This window comes from Globicephala melas, chromosome 9 (assembly GCF_963455315.2).
Source record: "Globicephala melas chromosome 9, mGloMel1.2, whole genome shotgun sequence".
In the NCBI taxonomy this organism is placed as follows: Eukaryota; Metazoa; Chordata; class Mammalia; order Artiodactyla; family Delphinidae; genus Globicephala; species Globicephala melas.
In genome coordinates, this window is record NC_083322.1 from 59884915 (window position 1) to 59898448 (window position 13534).

Below are 13534 nucleotides of genomic sequence, written 5' to 3' on the forward strand. Positions count from 1 at the left end.
CTGAACAGGGACCGTAATAAATCAGTTGCTTGCAAACTCATATCAAAACCCTATCAGTGAGTGGCAAGTGACAATTAAGCTGCATCTTACGGAGTAGACTGGAAATAAGCAACACACTTCAGGTGTCACTGTCTCCCATCACCCCCAGGCAAGACCTCTAGTTGCAGGAAAACAAGCTCAGGGCGTCCACTGATTCTGCATTATGGTGAGTTGTAAAATTCTTTCTTTATATATTACAATGTAATAATAGTAGAAGTAAAGTGCACAATAAATGTAATGTGCTTGAATCATCCTGAAACCATTCCCATTCCCACCCTGCCCTGGTCCATGGAAAAACTGTCTTCCACAAAACTGGTCCCTGATGCCAGAAAGGTTGGGGACTGCAGATATAGTGTTACTGTGGTTCTTCATGGTACTTGATGACTTGTTCCTCTGCTGGTGCATTTGAAATAGCAAACATCTTTCTTCTTTAAAGTTATTGGTTTTAGTTTTGGTTTTTTAATTTAATTCTAAGGATTCAACAGGTTAGAAATTAGAGTTCTTTCTTTTGTTTTCCAGTGGGTGATACTATGACACAAGTTTTTTGTTTTTCTTACCTTAGCTGCCTCTGGTTATATTTGAGAGTTGGCACTTTCCACCCTCTACCACCTGTCATAGGTGTTGCCAGTTGACCTTGTTGCTGCTTGTGCCTCGAGGGTTGTTGGTGCCTTGCTGCTGCGGTATTGCTGGCACTGCCACCAGGGACACTGGGATGGTAAGCGCTTCTGCTGTGTCCAGGATCTCCCAAGCCACAGGCTCTGCTGCTGTGGGGGGAGGGGAATGGGGAGGAGCTGGGGCAAGGTTGCCTCTTCTGTGTCTGGGGTTGTCGTGTTTGCAGGCACCACTGCTCTGAGCAAGGGGTCAGAGTGGTGGGTGCCTCTGTGGCTGGAGGAATGCGGTCATAGGCCCCTCTGCTGCTGCTGCCCAATTACCATGGCCAGGAGTGCCGACGTGGCCAGGTATCTGGAGTCATGTGTGCTACCTCCTCTGCTGTTACTGGGCTCCCTGGGACTGTGCGCTCTGCTGCCACAACCAGGTAGCTGGGATTGCAGGCACTGCCTTTGCTCTTTTTCTGGTTCTGTCTTCTCTATGTGCTCCAGTCTACCCACCTTTAGATGTACAGATGTGTGGATCTCTGGCATCCTGATGTGTTGGGCAGAGGTACCTTTGTTGAGGGCAGATGTTTTAGTGGTTGCAGATTGAAGAGGAGAGACAAAGGGAGCATCTTACTTCACCATGATGTTTTCAGTATCACTTATTACTGGTAATGTTAATCTTGATCATTTGGTTAATGTGGTGTCTTCTAGGTTTCTCCACTGTAAAGTTATTTTTTCTTTATTAGCTTTAAGACTGGGGTTGTTTGTTTTTGTAGCTTTTCATAGTCTGGATTCTGATGATTGAATTTCCATAGTGATATTTAACGTATTCTGTAAATTGGGTTAAATGTAGAGGATATTCAGTGCAGATAGATTTTCTGTGTTAAGTACTTCCATCAGGAGGCCCATAATATCTGGTTGTTTCTCTTTTTGAGTTATTCCTTTAGTTTTTTAAGTCCCAAAGCTGGTTTAAAAATATCTAATACAGTTCATTTTTATTCTTAAAAAAGTCTTTGCCTGCATTTTGCTAATACTTTGCTTTAGAGGTAATTTTATTAGATGGACAGTTTATTTTTATCTTTTAAGTTAAAGTTATGTTATAAAAGATTCTATCTACTTAGTTTATTTTTATCTTTTAAGTTAAAGTCATGTTATAAAAGATTCTACTTTGTTACCAGTAATTTAATGGTAATCAGTTGGATTCAGACTATAGACAAGTTTAATACATAAAGAATAAGAAAGTACAGTGAAGGCATAACTAGTCTCTTAAAATATTTCTAATTATTGTCACTGATAAGACTAGGTACTCTGGTAGTCTAGGTTCTCTGCCTTTTTAAAAACTCTAGTGAGAAAGAGAATTAGCAAGCCACACTTCAAGTTGTTACCATAGCATGAAGGGTAGTTTTTCCTGTTAAAAGCCTTTCCTAACATCGTATTTCTGTAGTTTACTGCTGTATTAGTTTCCTGGAGCTGCTGTAACAACTTAGCACAACTTGGTGACTTAAAACAACAGAATTTTATTCTCATACTGTTCTGGAGGCTCTGTGTCCTAATCAAGATGTTGGAGGTTCTCAGGGAGAAACCGTGCTTTGCTTCTTCTAGCTTCTGGTGGGTGAAGGCATTCCTTGACGTGTTGCCATGTCATTCCAGACTGTCTCCATCTTCACAACACCTTCTCCTCTGGTGTGTCTAATTTCTCTCAGTCTCTCCTTTATGAACATTTGTGATGGTATTTAGAGCCCACCAGGATAATCTCCTCAGCTCAAAGATTCGTAATTTAAATACATCTGCAAACCCTTTACCATATAAGGTAATACAGGTTTCAGGAATCAGGACTTGTTATCTTTGGAGGACATCATTCAACTCACTACACCTTCTCTCACCATACTCAAAGAGTCTTCCTTTGATGGCTTTCTGCTACCTGAGGAAGCACTGTGCATTCTTTTTGGTTCAAGAGATCAAATCATAGGAGGCTTCTAATTTGAGGAAAATTCTGAGATAGCTTTATTCTTAGAGGCTAGCATGACAAGCTTGAAACCAAAGGGTGCTGTAGCTCATATGAGATGTTTTTCTATTCTCTGTCTTTCTCCCTCTAGGGTGGTTTTCATGGTAGGGGATCTAGTCAGAAAATTAATATTTTATTGCTGCTTCTCCCTATATCTGGACACATACAAATTGTCTTAAAGTTGTTGGGTTGTTTGTTTGTTTTACATTTTTCTTGTATCCTGTCAATAGAGGAATGTTGAAAGTGCATGGGGCAGACTGGTAGGCAATAGAGGGTGACAGAAGGGGGGAAGTGTGTTCTTTTTCCCTGCTGTGACAGTCTTTACACTCAAAATGTTCACTGATCATTCCCCTTAGATCTTTTTTTTTTTTTTTTTGGCATTTTATCAAACCAATATGGGCTTGAATTATCAGATTTTTAAAAATCGAGATATAATTGACATGTAGTTGGCCCTCTGTATCTGTGAGTTCCGCAATTACTAATACAGAGGGCCGACTGTACTACACGATTTTATGTAAGGGACTTGAGCATCCTTGGATTTTGGTATCCACAGGGGGTCCTGCAACCAATACCCTGTGGATACCAAGGGATGATTGTATAACATTGTATTAGTTTTAGGTCTACAACATAATGATTTAATGTATGTATATATTGTGAAATGACTACCAGAATAAGTTGGTTAACATCCATCACCACACATTTACATTTTTTCTAGTGACGAAAATTTTTATGATTTACTCTTTAACAACTTTCAAATATACAATACAGTATTGTTAACTGTGGTTACCATGTATACATTACATGCCAAGGACTTATTTATCTTATAACTGGAAGTTTGTACCTTTTGACTACCTTCACCCATTTCCTCCCTTCTCTGCCCAGCTCCCTCCCTCTAGTAACTACCAATTTGTTCTCTGAATCTGTGAGGTTTTTCTTTTAAGATTCCTCATATAAGTGAGATTATACTATATTTGTGTTTTTCTATCTGACTTATTTCACTTAGCACAATGCCCCCATGTTGCAAATAGCTTAATGATATTCCTTTGTGTGTGTGCGTGTATATATATCGTATTATATATGGTATTATATATATAAAATCACATATACCACATTTTCTTTATCCAGGAAGAGACTGTCCTTTCTCCATTGTATAGTTGTGGCTCTTTTGTCATAAATTAGTTGACCACATATGCACGGATTTACTCCTGGGCTATTTCTGTTCCATTGATCTGTTTCTGTTTTTTATTGCAATACCATACTGTTTTGATTATTAAAGCTATGTAATATAGTTTGAAAGCAGGAAGTGTAATGCCTCTTGCTTTGTTCTTCTTTCTCAAGATTGCTTTGGCTATTTTGTGGTTCCATACAAATATTAGTATTGTTTACTGTAAAATGCCATTGGAATCTTGATAGGGGTTACGTTGGATACATAGATTGCCCTGGGTAGTATGGATTTTAACAATATTCTAGTCTGTGAGCATGGAGTATCTCTTCATTTGTGTCTTCTTCCATTTCTTTCATCCATGTCTTACAGTTTTCAGTATACAGGTCTTTCAGCTCCTTGGTTAAATTTATTCCTAAGTATTTTATTCTTTTTGATCCAGTTGTAAATGGGATTGTCTTAATTTTTCTAATAGTTTGTTACTAGTGTATAAAAATACAGCTAATTTTTGTATATGGATTTTGTATCCTGTAATTTTACCTAATTCTTGGAGTCTTTAAGGTTTTATATGTAAGTCGTTTACAAATAATGACAGCTTTACTACTTTATTTTATTTGGATGCCTTTTCTTTTTTTTTTCTTTTTGTTCTGATTGCTCTGGCTAGGACTTCTAGTAGTATGTTGAATAAAAGGGGCAATAGTGGACTTCCTTCTATCATTGCTGATCTTAGAGGACAAGCTTTCAGTTTTTCATCACTGCGTATGATATTAACTGTGGGCTTGTCATATATGGCCTTTATTATGTTGAGGCATGTTCCCTCTGTACCCAGTTGAGAGTTTTCATAATTGAATTTGAATTTTGTCAAATGCTTTTTTGGCATCTATTCAGATGATCATATGATTTTTATCCTTAGTTTTGTTAATGTGGTGTATCACATTGTTTTGCTGATGTTGAACCATGTCATCCCAGGGATAAATCACATTTGATCATGGTGTATGAACCTTTTTGTGTATTGTTATATTGGGCTTGCTAATGTTTTGTTGAGAATTTTTGCATTCATGTTTATGAGGAATATTGGCCTGTAATTTTCTTTTCTTGTTTGTTTTGTCTAGTTTCAGTCTCAGAGTAATAGTGCTGGTCTTGTAAAATGAGTTTGGAAGTATTCTCTTCTCTTCTGTCTTTTGGAAGGGTTTGAAAGGGATTGGTATTAATTCTTAAAATGTTTGGTTGAATTTATCAGTAAATCCATTTGGACTTACGTTTTTTGGGAGGTTTGTGATTACTGATTCAATCACCTTGTTTCTAATTGGTCTGTTCAGATTTTCTATTTGTTCATGATTCAGTCTTATTTAGTAGGTTTTATGTTTCTAGCAGTTTATCCATTTCTTGTAGGTTGTCTGAATTGTTAATGGATAATTTGTTCATTGTAGTCTCTGATGATCCTTTCCATTTCTGTGGGAACAGTTGTATTGTTCTCTTTCATGTCTAATATCATTTGAGTCTTTTTTCCTTAGTGAATCTAGCTAAAGGTATGTGTACTTGGTTTATCTTTTCAAAAAATCAGCTTAGTTTCATTGAACTTTTGTATTGTCCTTTCTTGTCTTTATTTTATTTATTTCTGCTCTGATCTTTGTTATTTTCTTCCTTCTACTAACTTTAGGCTTAGGTTTTTCTTTTTCTTGTTCCTTCAGGTATATAGTTAGGTTTTTTATTGAGGTGTTTCTTTTTTCTTAATGTAGTCATTTATCACTATGAACTTCCCTCTTAGAACTGCTTTTGCTGCATCCTATACGTTTTGGTGTGTTGTATTTCCATTTTTGTTTGTCTCAAGATATTTTTTGATTTCTCTTTTGATTTCTTCTTTGACCCATTGGTTGTTCAATTTCATGGTATTTAATCACCACATATTTATGAATTTTCCAGTTTTCTTTCTGGAATTGATTTCTAGTGTAATAATACCATTGTGGTTGGAAGAGATGCTTGATGTGATTTCGGTCTTCTTAATCTGTGTCCTAACATAAGGTCTATCCTGCAGAATGTGTCATGTGTGCTTAAGAAGAATGTGTACTATGCTGCTTTTGAGTGAAATGTTCTGTAAATGTTTGTTAAAGTGCATGTTACACGAGATGGACTTGAATGTTTTCTTACTGATTTTCTGTCTGGATTATTTGTACATTGATGAAAGTATGGTATTAAAGCCCCCTACTATTATTGTAGTTCCTGTCTCTCTCGTTAGATCTGTTAATATTTGCTGCATACATATTAAAAATGTCATTCTTTTTTGGATGGACCCCCTTTTCATTATACAGTGACCTTCCTTGTATCTCTTTTTGTCTTTGTCTTAGTCTGTTTTATCTGATGTAAGTATAGCTACCCCAGCTTTCTTTTGGTTTCCACTTGCATGGAATATCTTTTTCCATGTGTCTGTTTGTGTCCTTAAAGCTGAATTGAGTCTCTTGTAGGCAGCATATAGTTATGTCTGTTTTTTTAATCCATTCAGCTACTCTGTGTCTTTCGATTGAATAATTTAGTTCATGACATTTAAAATAACTGTTGATAGATACGGACTTACTATTGACAGAGAAGCAAAAGCTGAAAGAGTTCATCACTATTAGACCAGCCTTACAAGCTTCTTTCGTAGAGATACTGACAACCTGTGGCAGGGTAATGGGAGCATGCCAGGATGGTGCCCACCTATTTGCAGATCCTCAGTGCTGGGTTGGGGTTTATGGGGAGATTGTGTCTCAGCCTCTGTTACCTTTTTCAGTGTGGATTTTTTTTTTATTTACCCAATATGTAAGAGTCGTGCAGCTAGTTTCTGGATTTTTTTCAGAGGAAAATTGTTCTATGTATAGCTGTAGATTTGGTGTGTTTGTGGGAAGAGAAGAGTTCAGGAGCCTTCTTTGTTGTCATCTTGAACTGGGACCTCCTCCTCACACTTCTGTGTGAAATGCATTTCTAGTTTTCTCAAGAAACATAAGAATTTAAGATAAGCATTAGATTGTTACCTTAATTATTATAAATTATACCCCAGTGAAATGTTCTAGAATTTTGTATACTTAAATTTTTAAGTGTAAAATTATGAAAATTTCCAAAATATAGGAAGAAGAAAATTGTATAAAGTACATTCATATATCCACCACCCAGATTTAACACATACTGACATTTTACAGTATTTGCTTAAATCAGTCTTTTAAAAAGCAAATAGAATACTAAAAATACAGCTAAAACTTTACCCCAGTCTTTGCCTCGAAAAACAAGGAAGGGGGAAATCAGTATCCTGACATTGGTGTCTGTTGTTTCCACGCTTGTTTTCATACATTTTGAACATATGTATATAACTCTAAAGAATATATATTTTCTATACATATGGTCATACTATGTAAGTTTCTTTTAGGATTTTTACTTTATGGGTCCTTTTCAACAATCTGACTACCTGTATGCCTAGGTGTGGCTTCATTTTGTATTTATCTTGCTTGGAGCTTGCTAATCTTTTTGAACCTGTACATTTATTTTTCAAAAAGAATTTTTGCCTCATTGTCTTCTGGGATTCCATTTAAACACAGTTTTGACATTGTCCCACGGATAACTGATCTTAAGTTCATTTTTTTAAACATCTTTATTAAAGTATAATTGCTTTACAGTGATATGTTAGTTTCTGTTTTATAACAAAGTGAATCAGCTATACATATACATATGTCCACATATCTCTTCCCTCTGGCATCTCCCTCCCTCCCACCCTCCCTATCCCACCCCTCTAGGTGGTCACAAAGCACTGAGCTGATCTCCATATGCTATGCAGCTGCTTCCCACTAGCTATCTATTTTACGTTTGGTAGTGTATATATGTCCATGCCACTCTCACTTTCTCCCAGCTTACCCTTCCCCCTCCCAATATCCTCAAGTCCATTCTCTAGTAGGTCTGCATCTTTATTCCTGTCTTGCCCCTAGGTTCTTCTGACCAATTTTTTTTCTTTTTTTAGATTCCATATATATGTGTTAGCATACAGTATTTGTTTTTCTCTTTCTGACTTACTTCACTCCTCACACTAGGTCCATCCACCTCACTACAAATAACTCAATTTCGTTTATTTTTATGGCTGAGTAATATTCCATTGTATATATGTGCCATATCTTCTTTATCCATTCATCTGTTGATGGACACTTAGGTTGCTTCCATGTCCTGGCTATTGTAAATAGAGCTGCAATGAACATTGTGGAACATGACTCTTTGAATTATGGTTTTCTCAAGGTATATGCCCTGTAGTGGGATTGCTGGGTCATATGGTAGTTCTATTTTTAGTTTTTTAAGGAACCTCCATACTGTTCTCAATAGTGGCTGTATCAATTTACATTCCCATCAACAGTGCAAGAGTGTTCCCTTTTCTCCACACCCTCTCCAGCATTTATTGTTTGTAGATTTTTTGATGATGGCCATTCTGACCAGTGTGAGGTGATATCTTATTATAGTTTTGATTTGCATTTCTCTAATGATCAGTGATGTTGAGTATCCTTTCATGTGTTTGTTGGCAATCTGTATATCTTCTTTGGAGAAATGTCTATTTAGGTCTTCTGCCCATTTTTGGATTGGGTTGTTTTTTTGTTATTGAGCTGCATGAGTTGCTTGTATGTTTTGGAGATTAATCCTTTGTCAGTTGCTTCATTTGCAAATACTTTCTCCCATTCTGAGGGTTGTCTTTTGGTCTTGTTTATGGTTTCCTTTGCTGTGCAAAAGCTTTGAAGTTTCATTAGGTCCCATTTGTTTATTTTTGTTTTTATTTCTGTTTCTCTAGGAGGTGGGTGAAAAAGGATCTTGCTGTGATTTATGTCATAGAGTGTTCTGCCTAAGAGTTTGATGGTGTCTGCCCTTACATTTTGGTCTTTAATCCATTTTGAGTTTATTTTTGTGTATGGTTTTAGGGAGTGTTCTAATTTCCTTCTTTTACATGTAGCTGTCCAGTTTTCCCAGCACCACTTATTGAAGAGGCTTTCTTTTCTCCATTGTATATTCTTGCCTTCTTTATCAAAGATAAGGTGACGATATGTGTGTGGGTTTATCTCTGGGCTTTCTCTCCTGTTCCATTGATCTATATTTCTATTTTTGTGCCAGTACCATACTGTCTTGATTACCATATCACTGATGAACATAGATGCAAAAATCCTCAACAAAATACTAGCAAACAGAATCCAACAGCACATTAAAAGGATCATACACCATGATCAAGTGGGGTTTATTCCAGGAATGCAAGGATTCTTCCATATATGCAAATCAATCAACGTGATACACCATCTTAACAAATTGAAGGAGAAAAACCATATGATCATATCAATAGATGCAGCAAAAGTTTTGCACAAAATTCAACACTCATTTATGATAAAAACCCTGCAGAAAGTAGGCATAGAGGGAACTTTCCTCAACATAATAAAGGCCATATATGACAAACCCACAGCCAACATCATCCTTAATGGTGAAAAACTGAAACCATTTCCACTAAGGTCAGGAAGAAGACAAGGTTGCCCACTCTCACCACTATTATTTAACATAGTTTTGGAAGTTTTAGCTACAGCAATCAGAGAAGAAAAAGAAATAAAAGGAAACCAAATCAGAAAAGAAGAAGTAAAGCTGTCACTGTTGGCAGATGACATGATACTATACATAGAGAATCCTAAAGATGCTACCAGAAAACTACTAGAGCTAATCAATGAATATGGTAAAGTAGCAGGATACAAAATTAATGTACAGAAATCTCTTGCATCCCTATACACTAATGATGAAAAATCTGAAAGAGAAATTAAGGAAACACTCCCATTTACCATTGCAACAAAAAGAATAAAATATCTAGGAATAAACCTACCTAAGGAGACAAAAGATCTGTATGCAGAAAATTTTAAGACACTGATGAAAGAAATTAAAGATGATACAAATAGATGGAGAGATATACCATGTTCCTGGAAGAATCAACATTGTGAAAATGACTATACTACCCAAAGCAATCTACAGATTCAGTGCAATCCCTTTCAAACTACCACTGGCATTTTTCACAGAACTAGAACAAAAAAATCACACAATTCGTATGTAAACATAAAAGACCCCAAATAGCCAAAGCAATCTTGAGAAAGAAAAATGGAGCTGGAGGAATCAGGCTCCCTGACTTCAGAATCAGGCTCCCTGCCTTCCCTTCAAAGCTACTGTAATCAAGACAGTATGGTACTGGCAGAAAAACAGGAATATAGATTAAGTTCATTCTTTAATAGTTTTTCACTTTCAGGTTGGATAATTTCTACTGACATACTTTCAAGTTCATTGAATCTTTCTTTTCTCATCTCTAGTATGCTGTTAAACCCAGTCAATGAGGATTTTTAAATTTCAGATAACTGCATTTTAGAGTTCTAGAGTTTTCTTTTGGTTCTTACAGTTTCTTATTTTCTGCTGAGATTTCTCATCTATGCATTTATTATGACATTTTCTTTTATGTATTTGAACATAAATAATAGCTGCTTCAGAATCCTTTGCTGCTAGTTTTAATGTCTGAACCATTTCAGGCATTGCCTTTTCTCTTGATTATGGGTCACATTTTCTGTTTCTTCATGATTCTTGTAATTTTGGATTTTTCTCTGGACACTGTGAATGATAGATACATTGTAGAGACATTATTCCACTGTGTTCTTCCAAAGTGTATTGATTTTTGTTTTATCAAGCAGTTAACTTGGCAGAACTCATATTCCAAACTCTGTGTCCCCCTTGACAAAAAGTGTCTATTTAGTTCTTTTTGCCTTAGCTGGGCTTTAGTCTGTCATGAGCATGCTTAGTTAAGGGGTTAGCCAGAGATTTTGGCAGAGTTTATTTGCAGAATTTGGGGTTCCCCTTTTGTAGTTCTTTTTCTGAGATTTCCCTTTCTTACTTTCCAGCTGCTGCTGTTCTCCCACACTGTGCTCTGAGTCCTCAGTAACCTTGCAGCACCAACTGGCATCTTCCCTCGGAAAAAATGCCATAAAAGTGGCAGTCTAACCCTGTGTTCCCTGCCATTCACCATTCTGTTAGCTCCTTTCTACTTTCTGATTTGGTTGCTCTCCAGTGTCTTGGGATTGTTGTTTGATTATATTTTGTGTAGACTTTATGTTATCTGCAGGAGGGTTGGTTTGATAGAAGGTACTGCACTATTAATGGGAGTAGAACTCCTTGCATAGCTTTTTTTTTAATGTGGTAAAAATACATATAACATAAAATTTACCACTTTAGCCTTTTTTTTCTTTTTTTTTTTTTTGCGGTATGCGTGCCTCTCACTGTTGTGGCCTCTCCCGTTGCGGAGCACAGGCTCCAGACGCGCAGGCTCAGCGGCCATGGCTCACGGGCCTAGCTGCTCCGTGGCGTGTGGGATCTTCCCAGACCGGGGCACAAACCTGTGTCCCCTGCATTGGCAGGCGGACTCTCAACCACTGCGCCACCAGGGAAGCCCCACTTTAGCCATTTTTAAGTGTACCACTCAGGGGCATTGATTGCATTTACAGTCTTGTTCATCGGTTACCACTGTCTATACCCAAAACATTTTCTTACCCAAACAAACTCTGTGCCCCAAAAGCAGTACATCCCCACTCCCTCTCCCCCAGCCCCTGGTGTCCTCTATTACACTTCTGTCTCTATAAGTTTGCCTGTTCTACATATTTCACATGAGTGGAATCCTGCAATATTTGTTTTTTTGTGTCTGGCTTATTTCAGTTTTAGCATAATGTTTTCAAGTTTCATCTGTGTTGTAGAATGTATCAGAATTCTTTTTAAGTGTGAATAATATTCCATTGTATGTTCACACCACATTTTATTTATCTATTCATCTGTTGATGGATATGTTTCCACATATTTGCTGTTGTGAATAATGGATGCTGTTATGAACATGGATGTACAAGTATCTGTTTGAGTTCCTACTTTGATTTATTTGGGGTATATACCTGTAAGTGGAGTTGCTGGATCAGACGGTAATTCTTTAACTTCTTGAGGAACTGCCAAACTGTTTTCCACAGTGGCTATACCATTTTATATTCCCACTAGCAATGTACAAGTTTCCAGTTTCTAAAAATTCTCACCCATATGTGTTATTTTCCTTTTATTTATTGTCTATTATTATAGTCATCCTAGTGGGTATTAAGTGGTATCTCATTGTGATTTGGATTTTCATTTCTCTAATGACTAATTATGTTGAGTATCTTTTCATGTCCTTGTTGATGGTTTATATATCTTTGGAGAAATGTCTACTCAAGTCTTTTGCCCATTTTTTGAGTTGTCTTTTTATTGTCTTGACATATTCTGGTTATTAAATGCTTATCAGACATAGTTTGCAAATATTTTTTCCCATTCTGCAGTTTCTTTTCACTCTGAGTGTCTTCTGATGCACAAAAGTTTTTGATTTTGATGAAATCCAATTTATCTAGTTTTTCTTTTGTTGCTTATGCCTTTGGTGTCATATCTTAGACTTGTTGCCAAATCCAAAGTCATGAAAATTTACCCCTGTTTTCTTCCAGGAGTTTTATGGTTTTAGCTCTTATGTTTGTTTTTCATCCATTTTGTGTTAATTTCTGTATATGGTGGGAGGTAGGGATGCAACTTTACTCTTTTGCATGTGGAAATCCAATTTTCCCAGCAGTATCTGTTGAAGAGATATTCTTTCCATTGATGGACTTGACACCATTGTCAAAAGTCAGTTGGCCATATATGTAAGGGTTTATTTCTGGATGCTCAGTTCTATTCCATTATTCTCTATATATCTACCCTAAAGCCAGTAAGTTTTGAAATTGGGAACTGTGTATGCTCCAACTTTGTTTCTTTTTCAAGATTGTTTTGGCTCTTCAAGGCCTCTCACATTTTCATATGAATTTGAGTATTGGTTTTTCTACTTCTACAAATATATAAATTTTTTTAACTTGCTTTTTGGATTCTGATTATTTTAGAGATTTATTCATGTTAATACAGACATATAATTACTTAATGGATTATAAAGAAGTGTCTAAACACTTTATTAATAAACAATGTTTTGCTTTTATAAGGAATGCCACAATGAACATTCTTTGAATGCCTCTTGTCCACATGTTGTAAAGTGTCTTTAGGACAGTAGTTCACAACCTGGGCAGTTTTGCTTGCAAGGAAACATTTGGCAGTCTTTGGAGACATTTTTGATTATCAAGACTAAGAGGAGGGGTGCTGCAGGCATCTAGTGGGTAGAGACCAGGGACACTATTAAGCATCCTACAATGCAAAAACAGATTCCCACCCACCCTATTACAAAGTATTATCCAAATTATACACTTTGTTAATAGTACTGAGGTTGAGAAACTATGCTCTGGGGCATATACTTAGAAGTGGAATTTATAAAGCCCTAGGGTATGTGCAGTTTTTTAGTATTATATGAAATGGGTTTCTGTAAAATATGACAAAGATATTATTTCCAATTCAAATAAAGATTTGGAATATCTGAAATTAAAGTTTCTTTGGTGATGCTGGTATCTAACAGTTATAAGCAATTTAATTATCTTAAACCAGATACAATAGCAGCATTATCCAGAGTTAACTAATTTGTTACTTACCCAGAGGGTGCACATAATTTAACTTCATGAACTGAAATACAGCAGTACTTCCTGCCTGATTAAAAGAATGAGAGAAAAATTAGTGTGAAAAATGTAGAATTTTTTTCTGGCAAAGATGGTTGTTAAATATTGAAAGCTTAAAGGTTTGAAAATTTTTTCT

The 13534-nt window shown here is 36.3% G+C and overlaps 1 protein-coding gene across 1 annotated transcript in view; it reads left to right on the plus strand.

The window, feature by feature from the left end:
• The window catches only part of SDHAF3 (succinate dehydrogenase complex assembly factor 3), an 84902-nt gene that overhangs the window by 68699 nt on the left and 2669 nt on the right, over positions 1-13534 (plus strand). The window lies entirely within an intron of this gene.